A 20,869-nucleotide genomic window follows, 5' to 3' on the forward strand; every position below is an offset into this window, starting at 1 on the left:
AATTTTGTTGAAATTGTTGGTATTTTATATCATTCCGGGAATTGATTGGGAAGACAGCACAGTTGGAGGACTATGTCTAGACACAGATGATCATCAGTTTATTATTGGACATCCTTGCTTCAGTTTTGAGTTCATATTATAACTATTCATCACTCTAAATTGATTCAGGATATTGTTCTCACATTTGCTTGACTAAACATGTACTTTTTTGTTATTTTTTCAGAGTTCTATATCTAGATAGAGTAGATCAGGATATCTGCCCCAATTTAAATTAGATTATTCTGATATCAGTATGAATGGAAAAAATAGTCTAATCGGCACAGGAGTCTTTATAATGTTATATAGATAGATATAGATGCAGATGATATAGATACGGATTGAGACTGAGATGGCAATTGAGATACAGACACAGACACAGACACAGATGAATCATGGTGCTATGATTCTATGAAACTTCCTTTAGAAATAGAGTGGGCACTTATTCCTGAGCCCAAGGCCACATTCAGTCTGGTATCCTGTGCCTAAAGCCATATTCACATACTGTCATGATCACCGTTGCGATGTTTGCGACATCGTAACGGCTCGCATGACAAAGCGTGGAGGCGTGTCAATGACTGGAGAGGTGCGGGCAATAAACCGGACAAAGAAGGTAATGGGTTTGGGAGATCTACAAGGTCTCAGCACCCGGTAATCGACCATTGACACCACTGTCAAAGAAATGATCAGGGCGAGGTTCGGAAGGGTGCGTCCGGGCTTTCGAGGAATATCAAAGTCTAATCGCCCGGTAATGGACCATTACTTCGCAGGAAGATAAACGGGGCGATGCCTGGGGCGAATGGGGCTGGACGACCTCTCACCTATCAAGTATTGATGGCCTGTCACTCCATGGAACTCGTGGGGTACACCCAGGGAGTGTGGGGGTGGAGTGCTGTTTGGCGCAAGACTATTTAATTCAACTTTTGGCGCGCTTCCCTCACTCTCAGCTTTTTACTGGTGTGCATTCTATTCTAAATAAAAGCCAGAGCTTAAACTTGATTTAGAGTCTGAGTCTTTTATTTAGTCTTAGGCATTCCTTACATAAAGCTGAGAGTCTTTCAAGAACGAACCTCGCCAGTCTCTACCAGAAATTTTTTTCTTGTGAGAGAAGCAGCTGGCGATGACTGAACCGGGGACGATCTTGGAGTCAGCGCTTCAGAGCGGAGACGCGAAGGACTCAACACGAGAGGGGGAGGCGACCAGACAGCTTCTGGAATCGGCGCTCCCGAGATGGGACACGAGCCCCCTCCCTACCCACACTGCACCCCAGTTTGGAGCCTGGAGCCCCAGCCCGGAGTGGAGGGCCCCGATGGAAGAGGGAGTCGTGAGTCAACAACACTTCAGGTGGGACGGCGTCATGGACCCCCGGCCGGGGACATCCCACACCACTTGGAGACTCCAATACCCCCAGATGCCCGAGAGGGAATTCGCAGGACTGCCGATCGGGCAACAACTGGCAGCACCGAGGATGGACAATCCCGTCACACCGGACAGGATCAGGGCTCTGGAATCCAAGGTGCAATCATTAGAACACCTGCTGCAATCCCTGTCAACTGTGGTGAGTGAGCTCACAAAGAGTGCTGCCATGCAGGGCGCAGGGAGGGGTCTCAGCATCCCACCCACCCTATCGCCGACCCCGAGAGGAAGGGGCCAGGCACGGGACTTTCTCCCAGGGCCCCGTGGTTTTATTCCAGTGGGGGTCACCCCTACTCACACACAGGTTGGGGTTTCTCCAGTTGGTGGGATCGCTAAAGACTTTCCAGTAAAATTTGATGGTGACCCCACGAACCTGTCATTCTTTTCAACTAACGCAACAAACTACATCCAGCTATACGGACATTGTTTTGCATCGGAAGGGGCTAAAATCTTGGCTATTGCCACAAAACTTAAGGGCAGAGCCGCGGACTGGTACGTACAAATGTCAGAGTCCGGAGCCCCAGCCCTGGCTACCTTCCACACCTTCCTGACCGCCTTGAAGCAGTACTTTGAAGACCCCTTGGCGAAGGAGAGGGCTAAAGGCGTGCTGAAAGAACTTAATCAGGGGCAGAAATCAGTCATGGATTATGCCCTAGAATTTAAGGTCTTGGCAGGGAAGGTCCCTGAATGGTCGGAGGACACCCTGATTGACATGTTTAAGGATGGCCTCAATCGAGAGGTGTTGCAATGGGTGCTGTACAGAGACGATCCAGACTCACTGCATGACTGGATCTGTCTTGCTGGGAAGGCTGAACACGCCCAGCACACCTTCATGCTGGCGGCTAAGAGAGACAGGCTTCCTCCCAGTGGGAAAGGGCCAGTGCCACAGTCAGGCCCGACATGGGATGCCGAAAGACAACATCGCTTTGCCCATGGGCAATGCATCAAGTGTGGTAAGGCTGGTCACCGTGCGGCGGAATGCCACAAGGCTAGGACAGCGGATCGCCCACCTAGACCGACGCAGAAGGCTCCACAGAAACTGCCCCCCCCCGATGGCTAACAGTGGCACTAGTGACCCAGGACGAAGAAGAGGATGTCTACCTCGCGGAGGATGGGTTGGCCGCCCCGAAGCAGCTGGCGGAAAACGCCTTCCACCTGTCCTAAACAGCGCCACTGGACAGGTGGTGGAGAATGGGCGCGATAACACCAGGGTGAGTGTGGACTGTCCCATCCTGGCCGTAACAATTGAACTGAGCTACTGCTCCAAGACCATCGAAGTCGGGGCTTGGGTGGACTCCGGGTGTTCCAGATGCCTGATCCACCCCAACCTAGTCGCTGTGCTAAATTTACCCTGTTTCCCTCTCCCGAAGCTGCTGATCTTCCAGCAACTTGATGGTTCCACGGCGGGGGGTGGGCCGGCCACCCAGGGTACAGGGAACGTTACCCTACAAATGGGCATGCACAGAGAAACCATATAATTTGTGGTCACCCCGGTGGGCAAGCCTATAGTGGTTCTGGGAATCCCCTGGCTAACTCACCACAATCCCTACATTAACTGGAGGACCCATACGATAACGTTTGAGGATGGGTTCTACCAAGCACCTGCCAAGGGGAAATCCCTCACTTTGACTGTAGGGAGGGTGGAGATTGTCGACCCTCAAGTTCACGCTTCCCCCATGGAGGGGTTGCCGGAACAATACGCGGACTTCGCGGACGTCTTCGGGGAGGAGGAGGCGGACCAGTTACCCCCCCCCATCGCAAGATTTATTTAGTCTTAGGCATTCCTTACACATACTGGAAGGGCTGAAAGGGCAAGTGGATGGAACCAGAACAAAAAAAGCAGAATATTAATTCATTTTAATAGATTACAAATTTTGAAGACTCTAAAAATATGGGTCTGTACACTCTTGCCTGCATGCTGAAAAAAATAGTTGTGTTAATACAGATAGAGAGGTCTAATAAAATCTCCAGCTGGTGATGACATTGAACCCCAAAGAATTCAAGTGTAGAATGGTTTTTGTATTGAACAGAAACATCAGACTGTGATCATGTAAGAAGGATGCAGCCTCCAGCATTAGAGGGTATGTCTCTGGAGAACAGAGTTGCTGGAGAACAGTACAGGGGTTGCATTGTACTGCTTTTGGGCTCCCCAAAAGCATGTTGTTGACTACTGTGGAAATAGAATGCTGGACCAGAGGGGCCTTTGGTCTGATCCAGAACTGTTCTCTTGTTTTACATCTTCCTGCCCTATAAGAATAATAATCTTATTTCTAAAACAAGCATTTGGCAAGTAGCAGAAAAAAAAATCAGCTCTAACAAACTGGTTAGTCTCAGTGGAACAATGATGTTGTGTTTGGGCTCCTGAAGGAAATGGGTCTGGCTCCTTCAGATGCAATCTGATTTCAATTGAGAAGAATTACTGTGGAAAACAGAACCGCAAAAGGAAAAGAAAAAAAAGAAAAGAAATTAAACTATAAAAAGTGCATTACAGTAATGTTGAGTAAGGATGAAGGAAGACATCATGAAATCAAAGCTATTGGAAATGAGCAAGACCCACTCTGGGTACTCCATTTTGGAAAACAGATGAATTACATCATGATGTCTCAATCGTGATCACAAAAGACATCATTCAAGGGCTGAGACAGGCAGAGGAACCAAAGTGAAGAATGAGAAAGTGGCAAAGCAACAATAGCAGAAGCAGCAATGAAGGCTGGGTTGGGAATGGAGTGCATAGACTCATTTATTTAATAATTAAAAGTATTTTCTATGATTTAGATGGCTGCCCATCTCACTCAGGTGGGTGGCTTACAAGGATTAAATGCATGAAAACCACAACATAAAACCCCCAATGCTCAAGGATAAAACAGTGACTCCACTCACCTCCTGGGATACCTTAATCAACCAAGAAGGTCAGGGACCTAAGACACAGGTGGCCAAATTAATCAGGGCCAACAGCTTTGAATTCTTTCCAGCTAATCAGGCAGGACAGTGTCTCAGACACTCCACAGGACCTGTATAGCTGTATTCCAACTCCAAGCAAATCTGAGCAATTTTATCCAACAGATTTCTAGAATAGTCTTTACAACAACTGTACAAGAGTTCCCATGGCCTCTTCTTACCCAGGAGGGACTGGATTACTTGAACAGGGCCTCTGGCTGGCTCTCTACAGATGCAATATGGGCAGAGAAATCACTACTTTTCACTGCTCTTATTGCCACACAACAATCCTTAAAGAAGGCTCTTGCCCATGCTTGGTTGGGTTCACTCTTTGCTCCAGTGGCATTCTAGGCATCTCTTATGCTATTTTATTACCTGGAGCTCCTCCAAAAATCAGGAGACCCTCCTGGATCCATGGGCATAGAGAAGCCACATAGGTGCTATCTGGTCCAAAGCCACAGTCACCCTCTCATTCCAATTAGCAACTAAGGCCTCAGTTTAACCATGTACCAGTGCCCCAGGAACAATCCAAATTTTCCCCTGGAACCTAATAGGTTCCTGGGGTAGACTGAATAGGTCCTGCCTCCCTGTGGGGAGGTGCAGCACCAGAGAACTCCAGAACCAACAGGAAGTGATCTATCCATCGCAAGGGACATCCCCCAACTCCAGATCATGTTGCCACTGCCTGAGATAAAAACCAGGTCTAATATATGACCTCCGCAGTGAGTCAGGCCAGATCCATGGGGAAGATCTAATCTGGTTTGCATGATGGCCATGAACTCTCGAGGTGCCTCTGAATTCATGTCCAGAGATGGAAGGTTGAAGTGCCCCAGAACCATCAGTCTGGAGAACTCCACCACCAATTCAGACACACTCTAACAGCTCATACACAAGCAATAATCCCTTCTGATCCCTACAGCCCAACTTTTCCAGATTATTTATGTATTTATTTATCCAATTTGTCCCCATCCATCTCCTCCCTTCGGGGGACAATTGCCACATCTCTGTCCTGGACCTGGGTTCATGGCAGATGTCATACCCAAAACCTGTCTGGGCACATCTCCAGGAGGATAACCTCCCTCCCTTGGGCCCAGCCAAGTTTTGGTAGTACAAACAAGCCCAGCCCACTGATCCACAATTACGTTGTGGATGAGACAGGCCTTATTACAGCCTGATTGTGCATTATGTAATAGCTGGCAGAAGCAAGGGTCTCTGGAGCCCTGATTACAGGCCTTGGGACAGAGCACAGGGGGCTGGAAGGCATCAAGATCCCCTTCCCCAAGAGTGGATCACCCCCCCCCATCTCCTGCCATATTTCCCTCTGCCTGTCACCACCCTAATAGCCTTGCCTCTTCCTTCTCTTCCAGCCACCCCACACTCCCCCAATCCCAACTGATCCGCTCCCAAGCCAGAAGGTACCTGATATGTCTGCTTTTCTGCAGTTAATCTTGATGGTAACTCGCTTTAGAGATGATACCATTTTGTATTTCTCTTGAACCAGTTCTTTGGGAGGGCTGAAAGGTAACTAGGAAAACCCTTTGCAAACAAACATCTGTTTTGTTGAAGCCAACCAAAATCTGGACCAAACAAAGCCCCCTGTGACATTCTGAACAATTTTCTGTTAACTTCTAAATTAAACAATCTTTTGTATCACTGTCCTTAAAAGTGTCAAAAAGACCAAACATACTGTGTCTTTTTATGTGCGTGTAGGAGAAAGCAAAACCAACCAGCGTTAACAAAAATAAATAAAACATAGTCGGAAACCCCCCAAACTAAAGCTTCTTCATACATTTATAATAACCAGAATCCCAGATTCCCCACATCAAAGAGATTTCAGAGTGGTACAAGGCATTGCAATGATAGCTTTGGGAGGGTCGATGGCCTACTGTATTATGTACATGTATCACAGCTTTGTAATAGTCCCAAAGATTAGGAACCACAGTGCATTAAGTCTAAATATTTCTTCCAAATTAAACATCACTAACATTAAATCCCAAATCTCTTCTGAATATTATAGTGTAATAGGTGTCCCATTCTATCTATTTGAATGAGAAGGAAAATTCTAAGGAACTTGCCGTTCCTGCCATTGTTGTTATGAAAATGTCCATTGTAATAACTTCAAAAGTCTACTACAAAATATTGTCTTATATTCTGCTTTGTGGAATGGCAACTTTTGCATGCATGCACACATACACACATTTTTTTTCCTGCTGTCTCCCTCCCCTTTTGTTATTTTTTTTTCCCATCACTAAATGCCTTAATAATGAGCTTGGTTTCAGATTTTGTGAATCGGAGCCAAGTAACTCTGTTTTATTATATTTGCTGGGAAATGAACTAGCTCAGGGTAATTAGGAAAGCAATTTTATTCGCTTCTATTTCATAAAGATTTTTTTTAATCAGAGTCAGAACTTACTAGAAATGATATTTTTTTGTTTTCAAATTGCCTGGATCATTGCTATGGCATATGGCTTCATAGATCCTTACCCATGGAGAAGGATGCACATTGAAAACTGGGGTCTCTTGTTTAAGTTAAAATTATACTATAAAGTAGCGCTGATTGGTTGCAATGTGAATAATGAAACTAATAAGTTGTCCATTGTGAATTTCATGATAACTTCCCTTTAAAATCTGGGCCATGCCAAGCATTATTTATATCTGACCGTCTAAACTTGAATAAGTCCCCTTTTACTGCCATATTGGTTAAGAATAAACTTTAAATTTTCCAATATCAGTCTTTGGGGGAAAAAAAATCTGAAGCTTAAGCAGCAAAAGTATGGAGGTGTTCTTATTCAATGGCCCATCATCCCAGTGACTGTTCTGAAACTCCTTTTCCTTGTAAACCTGATAACCAAACATGGACTTATTCAAGGAGCACCATTCTACTGAAGCTCTGGAAGACGTCTAGAGGAATATGGCAGAGGGTGGATATCTCTGGTCCAAGTAGAGTACATCAAAACAAAAGCCAATATGTTGGAGATGGGATATAAAACCCTGCTTTGGGTTAACATATTTGTTATTTAATCCACTTTTCTCCAACCTTTGGACCATGCTAATTGGGAACCACAGTGATGTTGTAGGGCTTTCTACAGGAGTCAAAGGAATAAAAATAGAAGCAGTTGACATGTGATCAAAGCCCAGCTTCTTTTTTATATGTGTCACTCCATTTTGACATTTTTTATATCCCTGGCCCCTCCCCCCATGGACACCCCTGAAGTGTTGCATTTCAGTACTTCTGACAGGCACCAAGTTGAGGAAGGCTGATCTAACACATTGTTATCTACTCTGACTAACCAGTGTGAATCAGTCATCCTCAGGTGAAGCAGATCAAGTACTGGATGAAACTGCTGAGAAACATCACAAAGACTAGATTATAGGAAGCTGCTTGCTCTGGCTAGCAGGCAGGGGTAGAGATACAAGAAACATGAATTAATATTAATATTATTTTTTTAAAAAAACTTATTTCCAATCATTAACAATAAGTAAATTCATCCAAAGCCAAAAGACCATCCAGATAAATATTTTTGGTCCCTTAATCCACTTCAAAATAGACCAGGACATTTACATATCCCCATAATAAACACAGAGATATTTTCTTAAAGAAATCAAACAGCCCAACTGCTCCTCTCACCAACACAGACTTCTCTTCAAAAAACCTACCATACATAATAACCCCTTCTTTTCCATAACATTCCATAAGAAAGTCAAATTCACTCATGCCTTGCAGCTCAATTTCTCCATTTAAGTTCTTCAGTTCAGGATTGTCAATTTCATCCAAGATTTCAAAAGAAGCCCACATCTCATCCTTAGGACAGACATTTCCATTGCTGGTAGATTCTTCAGTTCCATCCAAAACATCCCCAACCAGATGGCACATTTAAACCACATATTTTCCACAGTGCTCTGAATGTCTTGCATAATAACTTGTCAGGAATCAGAAAAAATCTGCTTAATATCTGCTTTAATATCTTGGTAAAAGTCAGAGAAAGCCTGGTTAAGATTCTCCATGTCTGAGGCAGTAAGTTATGGCACCCCCTAAGTACTTAACCGGCACAAATGAAAGGTAATGGAAATTTTCCAAACTGAGTTAAGATAAGATCACAAACAGTTCCCAGAGAAAGTAGCAGCAGGAAAGTAAAAGTTCAGAACGGCAGATTCAACATGTAGGGGAAAAATATTTATTTATTTATTTATTTATTATTCACATTTCTATTACTGCACATCTCCCCCCAAGAGGATACAAAATCTTCAAAATTAGCACAAAAATAATAACAGGGAGATGATAACATTCTCTCAACCCTCCTTAGTATTGGATAGAAAGCAAAATCCAAAGCTTTTAAAAAAAATTAATCACAAAAATAACGATAAACACCAAGAGAGATAATTTCTCCTTAATGTAGAAAGCCTCTCTTAGGGTAGAAATACTTAAATAAAATAAAATAAATTGGGTGCTTTAGGCTCCAGTGCGGCTTGGAAATGGTGATATCTCAGCCTCCTGGTCAAGTCTTACCCGTTGATCGCAGACACTGTTTACAATCTCCTGGCTGCAACTCACTGTCCGGAGGATGAACGGGTTGATTCTGAGAGTTTTCCTTTGTCTGGAAAAATGCTCCTGGGCTTCAGGAGGAGCCAGCCTGAGCCTGAAAAAAAGTGCCATCATGCCGGTTCTGCCCACAGAGCTCACAGGCACAGCTGTTCAGTCTGCCATGTTCCCACTGGAAGCCTCTGACTTCTGTCATCTTTCAACCTTGCTTCCTGGCTTATGTTCTTGAGCTCTCCTGTTTTTTTACTCCTTGAAACTTTGGATTGGCTGACTAGAACATCTGATTTACAGTTTGGCTTGTCTTACTCTTCACTCTGTCTTGCTATTGGATCGATGACACCGGGTAAAGAGAAGCATTTTTACATGGTACTAAAAGAAAATGCGATAGTGGGACGTGGTGGCACTGCGGGTTAAACCGCTGAGCTGCTGAGCTTGCCGATTGGAAGGTCGGCGGTTCGAATTCACGTAATGGGGTGAGCTCCCGTTGCTAGTCCCAGCTCCTGCCAACCTAGCAGTTCGAAAACATGCAAATGTGAGTAGATTAATAGGTACCGCTTCGGCGGGCAGGTAACGGTGTTCTGTTTAGTCATGCCGGCCACATGACCACGGAAGTGTCTACGGACAATCGCCGACTCTTCGGCTTTGAACCGGAGATGAGCAGCAGCCCCTAGAGTCGGACACAACTGGACTTAATGTCAAGGGAAACCTTTACCTTTACTAAAAGAAAATGCAGTGCCAGATATACAGGTTTGGGGAGGGCATTCTAAAACGTAAGTACTGCTACAGAGAAAGCTAGATTGTAAGTCCCCTAACCTCAAATGGGTCTTTCCAGATGACTGAAAGAGCTGGTAGATTTATGGAGGAGTCAGTCCTTATATTCTCATTCCAAATGTTAAAGGGCTTTATAGATTAGCATTGGTTTAAGGAATAGGACTTGGAAATCCATGGAAGCAAAAGGAACATTGTTTCTAGGATGACTCTCAATCAGTCATGGATCCCTCAGTGAATGGGGTGACATCGTTACTGTCACATACCTAGATTTGGTCACAGGATAATGCCCCTAAAAGCACCTTGCTGAAAAGCACCTTAGAACTGGCAAAATGAACTATGGTCTCAGCAATTATCAAGGAGCTGAAATCAGTGGAACCCATGTACATACCGCATCACACTGGAATGGGCAGAGACCTGTCCATTTCGATTCTTCCATGCAGATTTTTTCTTAAAGCCAGTTTAGCACTGCAAATCAATTGTGAGGAAATATGCAAGTTTGGGGAAGTTCTTATTTAAAAACCCAAATTAAATGAAATATTGCCCAATTGGCACCAGCCACATTTATTTATTTTTGCGTGGAGGAGGCCATAGTGCATTTGCCTGCCTTGCTCCTGCCTATACTTTTAAAATTTTGCTACACTTTATTATTTCTTTTTTTAAAAATCTCACTTATTTCATTACCACTTAGGAAGAACTCTACAAATTTTGGTTGATTCTCATCCAGAAAACTAAACCAAATTATCTTTCCACCTCCTGTGGTGGGTTTTATTCTGTCCTTTTATTTTCTGGAAAGAAAGCGCAGTGCCAAAAATGGCAACACATTTCCTCCTATTTGTCCCAAAGGCCCAGGTGCCACCTGATCAGGTGCGTATGCATAATCATTTCCTGAACTAATCATCATGTTTAATCATTCCAGCCTTGGAAACTTGCAGCTTCAACTTATTCTTGGTGAATGACTCATAAATCTTGAGGCAGGCATGGGAATCAAGACAGGAGAATATAGGCTTAAAAGCCCACTGGATTTATTTAACTTTAGTCTTTATTGTCATAAAACTGCATTATTGGTTGTAACATCCAAACAAAAGAAAACAGATTGTAATTCTCCATTAATGCTTTCCCAGAAGGGAGATCTACACTTTCTCTTGGGCTTCTTACTCTCTCCTTTGTAATATTAAGATGATGTCATAAAGTCATAATTACTTTGCTGGGCTCTGATGTACTCTTTTGTTGTCTTTTTCCGAGAGGCTGAATTCCACTCTGACCAACCTGTAATGAATCGTGCATGCAGGTGGAAAGTGGAAGATTGGTCTTTGGTGGCTCACAATCTGAGGAATCCCAACATATTTCCTTCGCTTTATTGTGACAGCCTTCTCTGTACAGAAACTCACAGATGTTTTATGGCTTGGTGTCTCCTTATTAAAACAATGTTTTCATTAATAAGAAGAAGTTGAATGGTTTGCATATAACAGAGAGAAGAAAGGAAAATTCAATGTTTGGATGATAGCTTTCTTTTGTGGCTGACTTGAAAATATCCACTGAGTTTTGGGAGAGATTTAGGGTTGGTGATCTGCAGCCAGTGGATCATCTTGTCCCTCTCCCTCAATCCCATTTTTGTAGTCAAAAAGGCTGCCACAATTTAGTAGTGCAATTTTCCTTTTTTTTTTTTTTGCAAAACAGAACAAGCAAAATAGTTGTATTATTTCAAGTGAAACCCCATAAAATGGTGAGAAAAATAAGTTATATTTCAGCTTCTCTTCCGATGCTGTAGCTGCCACTGATGGTGGCTTCTCAAAGTTAAAATAAAACAAACGAATGGCTAGAAATGCAATCTGATTGCCAATTTTTGGTCTAGGTGTTGGTATCCATCCATTCAGGCCTGGATAAGAGTTTAGGGAGAGTTTTTCAGGCACAAATCAGGAAAACAGCAAGCAGCGTAAAACTCTGCATTCCTACCAGATTGAGACCAGTATACAAGCTGCACTAAAATTCACAGTCCAGTTCAGACACCATTGTACTGTCTCTTCTCCACCTTTGAGTGGCCCTATACAGGGCAAGAATCAATCCAACCCTAATTACTCAGTCCATTCTCTTTGGATGATGAACCTGGCATCCACTAGCAAAGAGATTAGGAACTGCTCCACACTCAATCTGGCAAAAATATAGCTAGCCCCAGAGTAACTAAGTTAATCTAATTGCTGATATTACTTCTAAATTACATTGACAGGATTTATATTCTGAAAGGCAAACTGTAAATAATTCTAATGGAATAATATTTTTTTAAAAAAATGACTGGGAATACACAAGGAGTTTCATTCCCTGGAAGCATAAGGGAGGGAATGCTGACCCACCAGATTTTCATTGTTTCCTTACTTTTACTACCGGGAAAAGATGAAATCCTGCTTTCTAGGAGCTGTGATTTCCATGCACTCTCAGGAAGTTCACATGATAAGTGGGAAGGAGCAGGGTACAATTTTCCATTTACTTGGGCTGCCTGGCTTTGGAGGAGCTTTCCAGCCAGATCCTGTTCCTCACTCTGTTATAATTATTTCAGCTACAAGATACACTATATAGAACTTTAGAACTTTTTAAAATCCTCCTCAGATCATCAGTTCTGACACACTGCAAACTTCACCACAAAAGTATAAGTTGCACTATGACAAAAGAAGTTCCAGTCAGCTACGCATGCACTGTAACCAAATCCTTCATGCACTTTTGCAGTGGGGTGCTTGTATTACCACCCCACTAGGGCAGGAGGCTCCAGAACATCTTTTGTCTTATATAAGCATCTGATCAGGATCATAATTCTGGGGAAAACTAAGAGAAGCAACTTCATCTCTAGGTCCATTGTAGTTGTTCTTTTAGTAGGGGATTAAAATTGATGTTCGTCTTCCTTGGTTGTAAATATTAGCCTTTCCAACTTTTACATCTTGGCGTTTCCCCTCTCCCATGTCCACTTACTAAAATCTTTCAAGAGAGGTGCCAAATGTCAAACAAATCACTACCCACTGATTTATATTTCACAAGGGGAAACAAAGAGACAAAATTCATTAAATCAGTTCTTCATTCATAATTAGAATATTTACACAGCTGTCGTTCAAGCCTTGTCCTTAACAGGCATGAGCATTACAAACTAAAAAATCCATTCTCAAACAAGCCCCACACTATTCTGAGTTGAGACCAACTTATTGTCATAAAACATTTCCATGGCTCTGTAAATGTATATGACACCTACCATAAGATTGGCCATGCTACAGATTTCTCATACAAGTTGAGTTCTGTTCCCATTCATCTTTATCTAAAGAAACATATGCACCCACCTCCCAACTGTGCACTTCAAAACTCAGAATTTCAGATTTTTAATAGACCTCCATACAACAATGTTAAATTTTTATAACTTTGAAGTTGTGGAAATCACCTACCTTTTCAGCTTCTGTTTTACTTATATACAGAAAACAGGTAGACATCTTCAAGGGTTACAGTGTTTGCACATGGCTTTATCAAATAGCACTCACATGACATATATTCTGGTTGGCACAATGGGTAACCTCCAGTGACAGGGAGATCTAAGCCAGGAAGGGCACTGGGGTACTGTTGTATGTGTGTGGACTGCCTCCATAACTTCAGCCTTAGAAAATCAGCAGTATAACAGTTTGGGCTAGGGCTAGAAGACTCAGGGACATAGCCTCAGCCATCCAGACCTACTGGATGACTTCAAGTCAGTCACTTCTCTCAGTTTAAAGTCCTAACTGGTCCGGATAACATTTGGAAGAGAGTATAATATATACAGCCCTGAGGTTGTGGAAAAAAATCAGGATAGACATGCAACATCAGATGAAGAAATAATCCTTGGACATAAAAGAGGCTGAACTGAAATTTCTCAAACAAGAATATGTCTTGAAACTAGGATGAACAGTTCCTTTCTGGAGCAATGCCACATGTGTTGATTTTTCCCATAGGAGTCTTCAACAACCTTGCCAAGAATTCAGGGAGTTGAACTTCATATATCTGGAAGATTCTCAGGTTAGAGAAGTCTGGTAAATATTTTAAAATGATCTTATTAATAGTATTCTTTTTTAAAATAGTATATTAGCTACATCTTCTGTACTCTGAAATCCATCTAGCAGCCACTAATTTGGGTCCATCATTTTTTTTTTTCAGGATGCCTTGGTTGCAGGTTTACTCCAATGTGTCACATGTTCCACTCAGATCACAGAAACAATTGCCCTCAAATTTGAATTAGTCATGCAGGAATCTAGACAGTACTTTGGAATTTCAGAGACTCTGAAAGTCTATCAGACCAGGGCTGAAACATCTGGGCCATTGCTAGATGGTCCAGATACAAAAAAACTCTAGCTCTTTGCTGACATCTAGAAGTTGTCTAGACACTTGCAGCTAAGAGATGATAGTCCAATGGAAGATTTTATCACCAAAACCTATTTTTATTTGGCAGCCTTGCAGAGCCCATAATGTTTCACTTTAACCAGAATATTTAGAAACATTCTCTTTTGATTTTCTTTTGACCTAGGAAAGCTGTCTTTGCAGACTATTCAAATCAGAACAGTAATATGTATCTAGGAATCTCTTTATCATTATGATGATGTGTCACTCATTCTGACACTATTTGACTTATCAGAGAGTGAAAACTTAATCATGCACCATGAAGAGAAATGAGTTTGGATAGAGAATTTTATATTCACATGCACATTTAAGATTTTGCCTGCTGTATTAATGTAAAATATACAACTGTGGAACTCGTGCCTCTGATCAAAGGTTACAAGAGTGTAATAAATATTATGTCCTCCCATCATGCAATTAAAATTTTCCACCTTGTTTCACCATGCAAAACCCTCCAATGTTGTCAATCATTTTGAAACATGAGTTTCTGACATCATATAATTTCACTTCAATTTTTCCCCGACAGGGGAAAATTCCCCCAACGGGAAATTATATAAGGCAGAACTGTATTATGTTTTTATTCATTCCCCCCTTCCCATAGATTTGTGTAAATTTCAGGCACCCTGATAATAAACTTACAAAATGGGAGAGAGGCACTATCATTATGACACCAGATTCTACATAGGGAGCTTGTTACTCTGCCCAAATTGTGGCTTTTAGGTTCATAGTTAAGAAATGATATAGCAGAAGTCTGTATGTCTCAGTGTTTGAAAGGACAGAGTTGCTGCTTCACAGCAAAATCTGACTGCATGTTCTGAAAAACTTCCTAACAGTGAGTAAAAACAGATTACTGAGGAGGAGTAGGTTACCTTTCACTGGATGTTTTCAAACAGAGGTTAGACCAGCCTTTCTCAACCCTTTGATCCTGGAGGAACTCTTGAAATATTTTTCAGGCCTTGGGGAACCCCTGCATATTCGGGCTTAAGTATAGTCCAGAAGTTACAAAATCATTATATTCATTTCATGTGTAGGCCTGTATATATGCATTAACAGTGTTGTTGAACTAAACATAAAGAATGAAATTTACCTCTTTAATGTGAAGTTGCCTGAAGTTGAAATAATTTTTTAAATAAATTGTGATCCCCAAGGAACCCCTAGTGACCCCTTATGGAACCCTAGGGTTCCATGGAACCCTGGTTGAGAAACCCTGGGTTAGACAGTCATTGGTTGGAGATGTTTTAATCTGGGTTCCTGCACTGAGCAAAAGGGCTGGACTTGATGGCCCTCTTCACATTCATAACCTTGTCCTAATCTTTTTAATCATCTGATAAAAGTAAGTCAGTATCACAGATGGGTAATATTGCAAATGGGTTACCCATGGCTGAGAGTTGCTTTCCTGAGATCATCTAGTGAATTCATGGCAGGGCTGAAATTCCAACAATTTCTAGAGTCATGCCCAGGTTCCCAACTGCTATGCTACACCAGTTTTTGCAGATGTGTGTGTATGAGGTGCAATTTTATTTATTCAGACTGATGACTCAACTTTCAGCTACATGAGCATATGTAGAGAGAAAGAGAGAGAGTCATAGTCAAATATAACACAAATCAGAGTCATGGGCATCTATGGCATCCATAAAGGCACAATCAATGTCTCACCTTTTTAAAAAAAATGTACATTAGAGTGTTGATCTAGTTATGCTGTTCTTCATTGATGTCCATTAGTGAAGAATGGCTCACATCTGCCCTAACTGGATATTGTAGCTGTTTGACTGGATCTTGTATTCTTTTGTGACAAGCAAGACTTATCAGTTGCATCGCTTGATTTTTATACTGTACTTTGAGGACAGAAACAATTGAACCCCTGCTGTCTCTCTACACTACAGTTCTGGGGAAATGTATTTGCCTCCTTCTGGATTTTCTGAATGTTTTCATATCTTTGCTGCTGAGCTTCACGTGGGCCCTAAAGGAAGTTGGACTGAACAAAAAACACCAGTGTTTAATACTTGTTTCATTATAGTAATGAATTCTTAATTCCAGAAACAAGTCATCCAACATGCAATGTATCAATGTGAAAAAGTAATCACTCTTTTATATTCAGTAACTGGTTGTATCATCCTTAGCTACTAACAGCAACCAAATGCTTCTTGTGATTGATCAGTAAGGTCCATCACTGTGTAGGAAATTTAGCCCATTCCTGCATGGCAAATCAGTAAAGTCTGAAGGTTTTCTATTATGAATGGCCTACATATTTCATTTCCATGGAGTTTACATCTAGACTCTGATTTGGCCATCACAAAATAACAAATTTGTTCTTCTTCATCCATTCTCTTGCAGACTTTCTTGTATGTTTGGGCTTATTCTCTTGCTGCTTGACCCACATGTGTCTCAACTTTAGCTGGTGGATGGATTGCCCAATATTCTCCTGTAGCATCTGATATAAAGCAGAATTCATGCTGCCTTCAGTGGTGGGAAGTTGTCCAGGTCTTGAGGCAGCAAAGCATCCTTAAACCATGAAATCACCTTGTCCATGCCTTACAGTTGGTATGAGGCTCTTACTGTTAAATGCAATATTTGGTTTCCGTCAGACATAAAGACACACATGCAGCCCCACAGTCACACTTTTAATTCCATTAACTCTTAAGTCTAGATGGTCATTCAGGTACTTTTTGCCAAACTGTTCTTCCCTTCTTCCCTCATGCTTCTCTTTTCTGGGTGACAGCAGAAGTGGAGGAAGGAAGAAGGAGAAACCAGCCCTTTTGGTGCTGGTTTTTCAGGCACCAAAAAACCTCACTTCCACCTACTTCCCTTCCCTAGGAAGTTGGGTGGAAGCAGCTCTCCAGCCAGCACCTACAGAGCAAATCTGTAACAGCTTTAACTTGGGGGCTAAAAAGCCATTTTCCTTCATGGTCTCTCTTCCCACAGCCATACTTTGAGGAACTGCAGCCAGCATCTCTATAGTAAAGCTGCTGGGGCCTTCCATCTCACTTCCCTTCCCCTGTGGAGGGAATTGGAACATTTTAGTGCAGGAGAAGAACTGGCACCTCAAAGACCTACTTTTTCTTCTCTCCCTGCCTTTTCTGCCACCCATAGGTGGGCAAGAGAAGTGGGAGAGATGGTTGTTTGGTACAAGAGCCTTGACTTTCCCATTATCAAAAACCAAATGGGCCTGAAGAGCAGTGGCCAAGGCCTGAGGGACATACTGGTAATGACAGCAAGAAGAACATGGAGATCAGCCCTTAGTCAGCAGTGGCTTCTGCCTTTTTACTTTCTCATGAATTCCATGTTTTTCTGAGAGTGGAGTCTTGAAGACTAGCTATAGCCAAGGAAAGAGAGGCCTGCAGGTCTCTGTATGTTGTTCTGGAGGTCTTTTTGGCTTCCTGATTTTGGCTGAACACCCACTCTTGGGAATATTACCCCATTTCTTCTCCATTTCAAGACTGCTTCTCTGACTGTGAATCGATGGAGCTTTTTCAGACTGATAGATGTCAATGACCTATTATGGGGGTCTTCAGAAATTCCTTTTGAATGGACCATGATGTGCCACTAGAATCTGCATGGTGAGAACATCACTGTGATGAGGGGTCCCAACATTTGTGAAATTTATATAGGGCAGATTTGGACCAGATCAGCCCTGATTGTCTAATGATGTATTCCCATGACTGGCTTAAATATCCCTTTAAATGAATTGTTTGAACTAGGAGGACAATTGTTTTCTCATGCTGGCACATCACATGTGGGATGATTTTGTTTCCAAAATAAATGTAACAAGCATCAGACTTTGGTGTTACTTCTTTACTTATATACCCGCCTCTACATTGCTACAGCTATATACAGCTCTGATAACATTCAGTGGCAATGATATCCAATTTTCTTTAAAAAAATCTGATCAGGAATGAATATCCCCCCCCCTCCCACACACACACTTGAGTTATTTAGGTAGCCACTTAATGCATTTGACAAATAGGGCTCTGGGCCACCAAAGCTTATGCCACAATAAATCAAGCAGTTTTAAAGTGTCATAAAACTGATTTATATTTGCTATAACAGAGTAACTGAGCTATTGGCCAGGAATTAATAAAGGGGTGGACAGCTAGCCTTTTGGAGGTCAGGAGCAACACTTGTTGTTTTGGGGATTGGGCAAGAGCTGCAGTGTGGCAGGACTCATATCACACCCAGGGCAAGTCTGGCAGTTTCTGTTTTTGTTTGTTTGTTTCTGTTTTCTCCCAGAGATCTTTGAGGAAATGGGGTTGTTTTTCTTTTTACTAAGTTTATTTTAGGGTACATCCTTAAAGTGTTTTCACCTCTAATATCAGGAAAGGACAGCAAGGGGTTTTGCTGAAATTTGGAGATCTGGTCAGAAGATGCTTGAGAAAGGCTGGACTTTGTGACAGACCCATCCCTCAGATCATACAACGGATATCCTATATACAGCATGTTTCCTTCTCCCAAAGCTCTGCAGCAGGTCAGTAGCAAAGCTCTACTTCCAGGAACCTTCAGTCATAGACATGTACCTGTTCATAACCAAAGGCATTTTCTCCCTAGGTTGACTCCAGAACTTCATCACTTTTTTCCTATTGAGAATTCAGTAGGCGTTAGTAACTCCTGTCTTTCTCCAAGTAAAGCTTAGCTTCTCTCAGCATATTTTCAAATTTGATAAGTTATCTTTGCTACTGTTTTTTTCTCATTTTATGCTGAACTTCTGTTTTGATTCCATAGTTCTTTACTTGTTGGTATCTACCACCTCAGCTTTGAGGTGCCAAGTGAAAAAGCTATTATTTTAGCCTGTTTTTAATCTGGCTAGAAGCTGATTGTCTATTTAATTTTTTTTCCTGGTTATGCTGCTTTTGTATTTAAAACATACCAACTTGTATTTTATTTGTGACGGCAATTAAGATATTAGTTTTAAAAGAAGGCTATTTTCATTTTTTAAAAAAAAATGTTTTATTGTTAGCTGCTGTGAAGCAGAATCATTATAAATAAATAAATAAATAAATAAATAAAGTTCACAACACAAGAGGGAAACAATTATTTGCTGAAAAGATGTATATTTCCAGGCACATACATATCCATACTTTATCTCTGCCTGGATGAGATTATTCAAATGCAACTTGGTTATCTGTTTGCCTAATCCCTGCAGTAGTTTATCACGATTTCTGTGGGGGTGGTTTGGGGTCTGTGTGTGTGTGCTATTTCCATTGTATGTGTGGATGCTGTGCATTTTTTAGAGGCAGTCAGTTTGAATTGCATGCATTTGGGATAAAATATTAAGTGTTTGCTGTTTCCCCTTCACAGCCATGGGCTCTGTTGACGATGTATCATTCTAAACCCCACCTCTGAGATGCAAAGAATTGACCATCCCTTGAAAAGCACGAAATGTTAGGTTCCAAAGAGTCTCATTCATCTTGTCAATAACTTACAGCTTAGCTCCATCATCAAGCTTCCTTTTGTCCACCTCAAATTCAGGGCATTTTTATTAAACAAAATCTTAATTCATAGAAATTTTGTTTTGAAGTTATGCAGGAGAAGGCTGTGGCAAACCTCTCCCAAAGACAGACCATCAGCAAGTTATGTCTCATTTTCTGAATGGTGCCCAAGAAGTTTTATTGCTTGAAGCAGGCCCTAACTAGGACCTCTATCTCTTAAGTGTTGCTGCCCCTTGGTTCAGATGGTCTTTATCTTCACCTGATCCCACCCAAAGAGATTCATTCATTTCTCCCTGCTTTACAGTATGTGGCAGCAATCTTGATGGCAAATTCTTTGGTGTTTTTCTAGGTCCTACTAATGGCTCCAGATTGAAGTACAAAAATTATAGTAAAAGCCCATAGATGAAGCAAGAGAAAAGATCTTCACAGTGGCCACTCTACACTGGGGAATTCCTTGCCTCAGGAGGCTAAACTGGCAACCTGTCTGACTGATTTTCATCAGTTTGTAAAGATCTCTTTATTTAAGCAGGCATTCGTTCCACTGAGAATGTGAATTTTATCTGATGTTTTGTTTTATCTTCCGAATCTATCCACTTTTACTCTAAAACCCTTCTTTTTCCCTGGTTTGTGTATGATGGTGCCTTGTGTCAATGTTCAGTGTGATTACCAGTCCTGAGTACTGTGTAAGCACCACTAGGGCAGTTTTCAAGATGGAAGTATTCACAAAGAGCAAAAAAAGGTCATACAATAAAAATTGGCAATGACTGATTTAGGAATGGAAAGTTGGTTGCAAATGGGAGTTTGATACAGAAATTTCATTACATCTGCCAAGCTTGTTTAGTACTTTGGGACAAGCATCAAGTATAATGGTACTAGAAATGTGTTAAATGGACTTCCATTATTTATTCTACTAATGTTTAAGAGAGCCATTCAGAATTTCTAAGAGAATAGCTCCCCCCCTCTAGAATAGGTCTAATCAACTGGTCATTCTTTGTGGCCTGACCAGCTTATACTGCTTCCATATCAGATCAAACATCTACTAGGGCATCTGCTAGATTCCAGCTTCTCTTTTATTTCCTTCATGAAGCTGGTACAAGATATTAGGTCTTCATATTAGATTTAAAATAAATTTGGCCTAGTTGTACATTGCTCTAACCAATACATGAAGTACAATTTGAATACAGTTATCCTTTGGCAGTCTCTAAATTTTGCACCATAATTGTCTGCTAAAAAATAAGTGTCAATGAAAATATATAAAAAATGCATGCAGTAGGAAAAAGTAGAAGACAGTGCTATATTACAGAATTATAATATTTCTGCAATTGACATATTGCAAAACTTCTGACATTAT

This window comes from Candoia aspera, chromosome 1, assembly GCF_035149785.1.
Source record: "Candoia aspera isolate rCanAsp1 chromosome 1, rCanAsp1.hap2, whole genome shotgun sequence".
Classification (NCBI taxonomy): domain Eukaryota; kingdom Metazoa; phylum Chordata; class Lepidosauria; order Squamata; family Boidae; genus Candoia; species Candoia aspera.